This window comes from Microtus oregoni, unplaced genomic scaffold (assembly GCF_018167655.1).
Source record: "Microtus oregoni isolate MIOR12 unplaced genomic scaffold, Mior012 000035F_ref0000213, whole genome shotgun sequence".
Lineage (NCBI taxonomy): Eukaryota > Metazoa > Chordata > Mammalia > Rodentia > Cricetidae > Microtus > Microtus oregoni.
The window spans coordinates 2,539,926-2,548,362 of NW_024543094.1; positions in this window are offsets into that span (position 1 = coordinate 2,539,926).

Below are 8,437 nucleotides of genomic sequence, written 5' to 3' on the forward strand. Positions count from 1 at the left end.
TTCTGCTAACTCGGATGCGTGAGCATTGCTGGGGAGCTGGTGTTTTCAATCACAATTAGCGAGCTGGTCAAGAAACAAAGTTCTTTTGAGGATAGAGCTCCTTTGTGCTGATAGGGAGACCTGCATTTCGGTGCTGGCCTGTGGCTTGGGATGACACGTATCATAGGGGCACAGCTAACTCTGGACTAGTGTGTTTGCCCTGAGCAGCAGCTGGGCCAGTATAAAGTTGGCAGAGATCAAGAAGTGAGAATATTCACTTTTTCTCTCCGGCAAACCGTATGTCCTCAAGCTTTCATCCAGACTATTAATCGTTCTCCCCTCGCTATTCCCGAATCGAGGAGCCAGACTTGGAAAGGGGGCCATTGTCCACAACTCTGTGGTTAGCGGCTGCTCATAGAATCTGTGATTTAGCTAAATATACCAAACAGGGGATATGGACACCCTTAGCAGGTGACTGAGAAGTATCCTCTGATTCAGCTGAATGACAGGAGGCTGGTGGTTCAGAGGCACGGACAAGCTGCTGACAACTCAGGGTGTTTGGTTTCCTTCCCATGAAAAATCTGTTTCCAAAAAAAAAAAAAAAATCATGATTTCTGCCTCATCCCCACTGGGAAAGTGAACATGAAACGTGACTCTGGAAATGAAAAGGGCTTTCTAGGTGTTCTTGGCAGCTGGGGGTTATTCTGGGTTTAAGAAGGAAACCCTTGCCTCCTTGTGAGCGGTCATCCCTCCTCCAAGAGGCAGTTAGCATCCGGAAAGAGGAGGAAGGATTCTGAGTGGGTATTTTCTGGGTAGACTGTGGGAGTCCCTGGTGAAGCATCTAATCCAATGGCTTCAGTAGAGTATGGGTTTGGCAGACCTATCTTGTTTCCTACCGACCACAGCCTGGAGCCAGTTTGGACCAAATGTTAGATACAAGGATTTGGGCCAGAAACAGAGCAGTGCTTTGCCGTCAAAATCAAAGGGGGTTATGGGGGTGGGGGGGTGTTGTACTTCAAGACAGAGGTGAAAAGGGAAAGGGGAACATTCAAATTTCTCTGAAATGTATCAAAACGAACAAATCAGAAATAGTTACTCCCAAGACCCTATTTCCTAAAACTCGCACTTTTCTCACAACTACCAGAATATCCCTCCAGGCCTCAGGCTACCTAAGAGGGCCTGCTCTCAGAGTATTGAAGATTGTTAACTCAATAGTGCACCCAGATGCTAGAGATAAAACGGGAAAAGAAAAAGAAGAAAAAAGTAAACTATTCTACTTCGTTCCAGAAGAGTGGTTCTCAGCAGAAACAGTTTTGCTCCCCGGGACATTTGACATTGTTTTCAACTGCCACAACCAGGAATGAGGTACCACTGGCATCTATTGAACAGAGGCCAAGGATGCTGAGAGCCTTCCCGCAATGCACAGCACAGGACGGTGCCCACACTAGAGAAATTAGCAATAATTATAACGAGGAAAAGCCCTGAGTTAGGGTCATGAGTGTAAGGCTTCACCCAGTTCCCTTTCCATCCATGCTCCAAGAGGACTTGGGAACCCAGACTACATCACTGGAAAGGATCCAGTTACGCAAAGTGTTAGTGATCGAAGTGACGCTGCGTCCTCGTGTGTGTGTGTGTGTGTGATGCCCAATGGCGAGAGACTCACAAGAGGCAATAGATAATTGACTTTTCCTAGGCCACCTTGTTCTTTACATGCCCTCCATACATTTTCTGGCAGTTTTTGGGTCAAACCAAGGACAGTCTTGGTGGCAAGCAACAAATCTAAATAAACTGATTCCTACCCAAGGTGTTCGAAGACAACATATTTGGGGAAAAAAAGAAGGGTAAGTGAAGAATGGGGATCCTCACTTCAGCAATTCAGTAACAGGTCAATCAACGCATCAGAGAATTCCCCAAAGTTGATTTTACCAATGTGAGAAAGCTATGTTTATCTTAACTTTTAAAAAGAAAAAAATCAAAAATAGTTTCATTTTATTGTCTAGTACCTTAAGAGAATGATATACAATAAACACCCAATGAAAAAAAAAAGCAGAGTTCTTGCCTAAATCCTAGTGTACATTCCAAACAATATAATGTCCTGCCAACGTCTTATAAGGAAGTAAGAGTCTTAAAGGAAGGCTGTGGCCCTCTGGGTGCTGCTGTTCGTCTGAGAGGTCCCAGGCATGATTGTGAAAGACACAGAAAAAGCGCCATCAACACAAATGATAAATATCTCAGACAGAAGTAGCTGAAGACAAGCTACCATGCGTGTGAATACGGTTCAAGTTCATGGCTTAGCTTCTGGGTGGCCCAGATCATCCAGAAAGGAGAAGGTAAGTCAAAGTTCATCTGTCAATGGACAGAGCCATAAGGGGAGTGTCTTAGACATCATGACGCCATGCCATCTCCTCCACCGTGTGAATCATCGTCTACTCAGGTAAATGGTCATTTTAGAACCAAAAGCCTCAATCAACTCCGAAATGATTCATAAATGCCTGGATTTCTTCCCAAGAATGGCTAGTACATGCAGACTCAATAATCACTTGTAACCTATAGAGAAACCACACAAAAATGCCTTCTCAAAATTCTGACCAGCATGCATAACGTTCACAAATGATCATAACTCAGTTTAAACCCAACCAGGAAACATCTGCTACCTAAACTGATTTATTTCCCCCTAGAAGATTATGGGAAGCATTCTCAGAGGAACCTAGAACAGAGCATTACCTTCCTTCCCTTACCTGGATCCCCTAAGACATCAAGTCCCTGGTTCCTGGGTTGAAGACACAGAGATTTAATGTATAATAGATTCCATGAGAATGCCAAGACAACAGAGACTTTGATTCCAATCCAATTTTGCTTATTCACAAAGATACCTCTAAAATGTGTCCTCCTATTATAGATCCAAGAGGGGAAAGCCAATAAAAAGCTTGAAGCTGTCGTGTGTGTGTGTGTGTGTGTGTGTGTGTGTGTGTGTGTTAGATCAGGGAATTGCTCCCTCCTGCATGTCCCGATAAAGTCCAAAGGTTGTGTCCCTCTGTGGGAGCAGCTCCCAGGCACGTCTAAGCCACAGTGGCTGGGGTGCTGCTCCTCACTGCACTGTGACCTCCCCAATGCATGTCCTGGCAGCACACGCTGGCAGCAGCCCGGCCTGGTCAATAAATATTTCCAGGAGCCCTACTCTAATCTCAGGAAGGTCAGGTTTGGAAAGGTGGACAGTAAGCAGGACTCTGTCCGCATTAATCAGTTGGGGGGAGCAAAGTGTAAGAAAGGACAATCTTGTGCCGTTTAACTGGAGTCACTGAATTCTGTAATCTTAAGCTTTCCAAAGACAATTTACGGCCACAGTCCCTGCTCTGACCGCTTACTCACTCCTCCTGAAAGAGGGGCTGAAATGATAGGTGGAAGAACAGCTGTTCTCGTAAAGGTGAAAATCTTGTCTCTCAAAGACCATTTGTGATCACTTTAATGAAAGGACTGGAAGGCCAATAATGTCATTTTGGCCAAACTCTATCTACCACCATTTACCTATGAAGTGAGAACAATTGCAATGGTGCTCCCAAGTAGAGAAGAGTTCACCAATAACTTCCTTAACTTTCAAGAAGCTTTTGTTTTATTAGATGCTGTTAGCTTCATGTTAGTCACGGGGGGGGGGGGGGGGATGCCCACATACACACGCACGACTAAATGTAGTCAGTTTGCTCAGCTGCTGCTGACGTCACTGCTGCCCACTAGGAGTGAGTTACTGTAATAACCCCCTTTTATTAATCATAGGCTGGAGGAAGCACAGAGTGAGTGACATCATTAAGCAAAGGGCTGGCTCACTCATGCTCCAATTTACTCAGCTTTATTATACCATTTCTCAAGTGTCATATGAAAGTGATTACCATTTCACACTTTCCCCCTCCGAGCAGCCATCGCTAACCTTCGCTTCAGACTCCCGGAGAAGAGTTCATTTTTCATACAGAGGCACGAAAGGGCCAAGTTTCACTAAGGGTCTTCAGTCCAGGAAAGAACAACCCCAGGACAGTTTCTTCCTGAACACGAGATTGAGGCAGTCTCTGAAAGGATGCTACTCCAAATGACCTGTGCTTCTCTTGGACCCTGGTGGCAGCAGCCAATTGCAGAAGGCAGTTCTGGCATGTCTTCGTGGTGGCCTAGGCCTTGGGTTATGCACACCTGAGTTCCAAAATGTGAAAATCCCACTGGGATACTGGCAAAAGTTAGGGAATAGTCATATGGGTCTTGAAGTTAGACTACATGGGGTTAATTTGTTGGTTTCAGACTTGAAGACTTTTAACAGATCTTTGCTATCATAGTTCAGTTCCCCTGACTAGTGAGCACTTGTCCAAAGGCACGTCCTCCACAGATAACAATCGTTGTATACAGGATAAAGGCATCATCACAAGCCCAGCACATAGACCATGACTGATATGTAGACAATGCGGCCACTGGCTAAAATGAGCCTTCACTGTCCTACACGAACCATCGGAAAGACCTGGAAGCATTCTGTAGCTGACTAGCGTAGCTTCACTAACTTGAAAGTCACCAGCTAGCTGACGTTTGTGTGGTCCAGTTCCTCATGCACTCCTACTTACCAAGTGGAGAATTCCAGGGACAGAAGAGGCAGGTGGACAAAAGGGAAGGAAGACCACTTCAGCTCATAGACTGCAGAGAATACCGCAGCATCCCACTGCCACATTTTCTGTTCTCTTTTCCTTTTTTACTTTTGGTTTTTGTTTGTTTGGTTGGTTGGTTGTTGTTGTTAGACAAGGTCTAACAGCCAGAGAAGACAGAGCTTGACCTTGCAATCCTCCTGCCTCCACCTCCCAAGTTCTTAGATTATATCCCTATAATCTAAGAACATTCAACCTGTCTTTTCTTTTGACCATACGAAAACTGTCTGACTGTCCCCATGATGATGTACGGACACACACACAGACACACAGACACACACACAGACACATTATGCACACCAGAAAAAAAAATGGTTTACCATAGTCTGGGTTGTCTCGCTCATAAACTGGCATCTGGCAGGTGTTCCCTTACCTAAGGTCTAACCTCGGGGTGTTTTGAGGAGTCAGAGTCAAATAAAGTTTAGTTGGAAACACATGAGAGATGCCATGGTAGAACAGAAGAAAGGACCAGAATCCTGGGGGATCTGGGTCATGGTAAAATTGACTCAGCAAAAGCAGAGAGCAATAATCAAGGGTGAAGCCTTACTCCTTGGGTCTTTTCCGGCTCAGGACTGAATCATGAGCAGTCTACCAGGAGATGGAGAGGAGAGGCTGCTCCAGGAAGGACATGCCAGACAATGTTACACGACAACTCAATTAATAATAACGCAAAGCAACTCTGAGATCTCCAGATTGTTAGCTTCCTTAAGCAAAAAATGCCACGATGGGAAGACACAGGGACAACCAGGTAATTGGTGGCGAATTCACACTCCTGAGGGGCAAACTGTGCCTGTGGCAGTTTTCAGCCTAGGGCTAAGTTCATGCGCTACTTCACTCCTCTTCCAATGAAGGGGTACTCGTGAGTTATAGAAGGTGCCTGGCAAAGGTTCACCAAACACAAATTATAAACATTGTGTTTGTTAATACTGTGACTATAGGACGTTTCCATAGGGTCACTTGGAACGCTTATGAAATTTTCTCAGGCAGATAAAAACAACGTGACCACCAAGAAAATCAAATTCTGTGCTGGGGAGAATATCCGGATTTACCAGGTGACTGAGCTGTTACTCCCTTGGAAAGAGACAGCAGCGCCCTCTTCTGGCACATTAGCATAGAAGGACGCTTTAGAAGGCAGCTGAGGAGCCCACTTCCAGTCAATCGCCTTTCAGATACCACTCATTCTGAACATAAGAGTAACATATATTCTCTACACAGAACATGAAAATGCATGCAGATATAAGAAATGTGAATCACATATGATCCTCCTTCCCAAAATCTTTGCTATTTAGGTGTATGTGCAAAGCAAAATTGAAAATGAATAATTGGATAAATTGATATTTTCATCTGTCATTCATTATATGTTGACTGTTGTCAATGACCACGTTTCTTGGAAAAGTAATGTCCAAATGGTATTAAATCAAACAAATGCCTTTATTTTAGAGCCAGCCAACTAACAGTGTATAACTAGTTCTGAAATTTTGTAGGCATTAAAAAAAAATGCTTTTACTTCAATCTTATTATCTTCCATAAGATAAATTCCTAGAAAATGAATTTTTGGATCTACAAATGTGGACATATGTAATATTTCCATACATGTTACCAAGTTACCCTGTTTCAGGTTGTAATAGTGTCGAGGTGAGGCCCCATGCCTGCAGATCAGCTTGGGTCATAGCCTAGTTCCAGTCCTCATACCAAGATAAATCTAGTGTACTTTTCTTTAATTTTGGATTTTTAAGTTACTCATTAAGATTAAATATTTCATGTGAGTTTCTTTCGAGCCACTACTATGTTAAAGACTTACATATTCCAAATAAAGCTGAATTATGAGCAATTTAATATAAGCATATTTTACTCTTCCTAACAAGCCTTGAGAGCAAAGACTGCACCTTGCTTTCAGTTACCTATTTCCACGACTTCTCCCGGGTTAATTATTCACTGTTTCGTTTTGTTGCAGTGTTTCTAACAAAAGAGTACTTAAATGCATGCAGACCTTTCTAGCATTCTTCGTGTCTGTTGAGGTTTTCTATCAGGAAATCCAATTAATATTCACCTGTGTTTTCTTCAAAATTTCTCTTTTTAATTCTATTATTTAATCCTGAGTATCCAAATCGCATTGTGTCGTGAAGACCAGGAGCTTCAGGACAACTTCACATATGCAAACTCGGACCTTCTAGATATGTCCTTAGATAAAATTTGTCTATTACAAAAAGTGATAATTCATTGAATAGCATTTTACTTTTAATTTGAAGTAGATTTTTCTCTTTATAAAGAAAAAACCTATTGCATTTAAAAATGATTTTTTTTTCTATTTATTGCACTTTTGAGTAGTATTTTTGTTTGTTCCTTCAAGTTTTTCTACATGTAAGTCCATTGTTGATTTGAAATACCTTTAGGTTTTAGAGGCCCACTTTGTCTTTGCCATTTTGCCGAATCCTTCTCTGTTATTTGCAGAATTTAAGCAAAAATACCCCTGTTGTAGTTTTATTCCTTTTGTTTAAGAATTATTCTATCTATTCACATTGGGGTAGAGATGTGTTCATTAGGAGTGTCCAAAAAAGTCGTGCCGTGGTGGGGCAGGCCTTTAATCCCAGCACTTTGGAGGGAGAGGCAGGCAGATTTCTGTGTGTTCGAGACCACCCTGGTCTACAAGAACTAGTTTCCAGGAAAGGCTCCAAAGCTACTGAGAAACCCTGTCTCGAAAAACCAAAAATGAAAAAAGAAAGAAAGAAAAAAACAGAGTGTCCAAGGAGGTGAGAAGTGTAAGAACCCTTGGAGCTGGAGTTTGTGAGCCACCTAACTGAACCAGGAACTGAACTAGGGACCCCTGCAAGTTCTCACCGTTAAACACAGAACAGTCTTTTCCACACCCTGTGACTCACTTTTGAATTGTACATTTTTTTAAAAAAATAAAAATAGCATCTTTTTTTTCCTTTACCTTGCCCTGGGAGGCAATTTATTATTAGTTTTTTTTGGATGAGTCAAAATTCTTCAGGGTACCCCTAATTGTAGTCGGTTGCACCCTAATCCAGTTGAAGGTTAGCTCAACCCTCACACGGAAAATGACTCTTCTTTGTATCTAGGAGCAAGTTTCAGAAGGAGGAAGAGATTGCAAAGGCTAGAAAGATTCTCACGGAAGGGATTACTTATTAAAGCATCTTATAGCACCCTTCCCTCTATTCGGGATCACAGCCCTGATAGTAGGTAGAGAGTTGTAAGGATGCTGTCCTCTGTCCTCAAGTAGTTTAACATTTCCCACTCTGTTATCTGATAGCTGGGCATTGTTTTTGTTGTTGTTGTTATTGCTGTTGTTGTTATGCTGGCTCTCTGAGCAAGCATTCTACCACTGGGTACATTGTCAGCTCACTTTTCTTTTTACCGTGAGACAGTCAATCTCATTGTATTTCCCAGGCTAGCTTTGTACTCACTCTATAGCCAGCCGTGAACTTGCGGTCCCCTTACCCTAGCCTACTGAATAGCTGGAATTGCAGGCATCTACTACAAAGCCCAGCTTCTGATAACTGTTTGACCTCTGTGATGAGATCCTGAGTCAGAAACGTCATTCTTTAAGTGCAATAAACCAGGAACGTGTATTTCCTGTCATTGCTGACTTTGAAACATCACCATTTGAAGATCCATTTCTTATAGCAGTGAATGCCTTCCCAGGAGGGAATAGAGACTGGGAGAAAGATCTTCAAGAGAGAGTCCTGGGAGCCCCATATTTAACTGTAGAAAGAGAAGGCTGTGCAAAATTTGGAATAGCAGTCAGGATGGGAGAGGAAAACTGA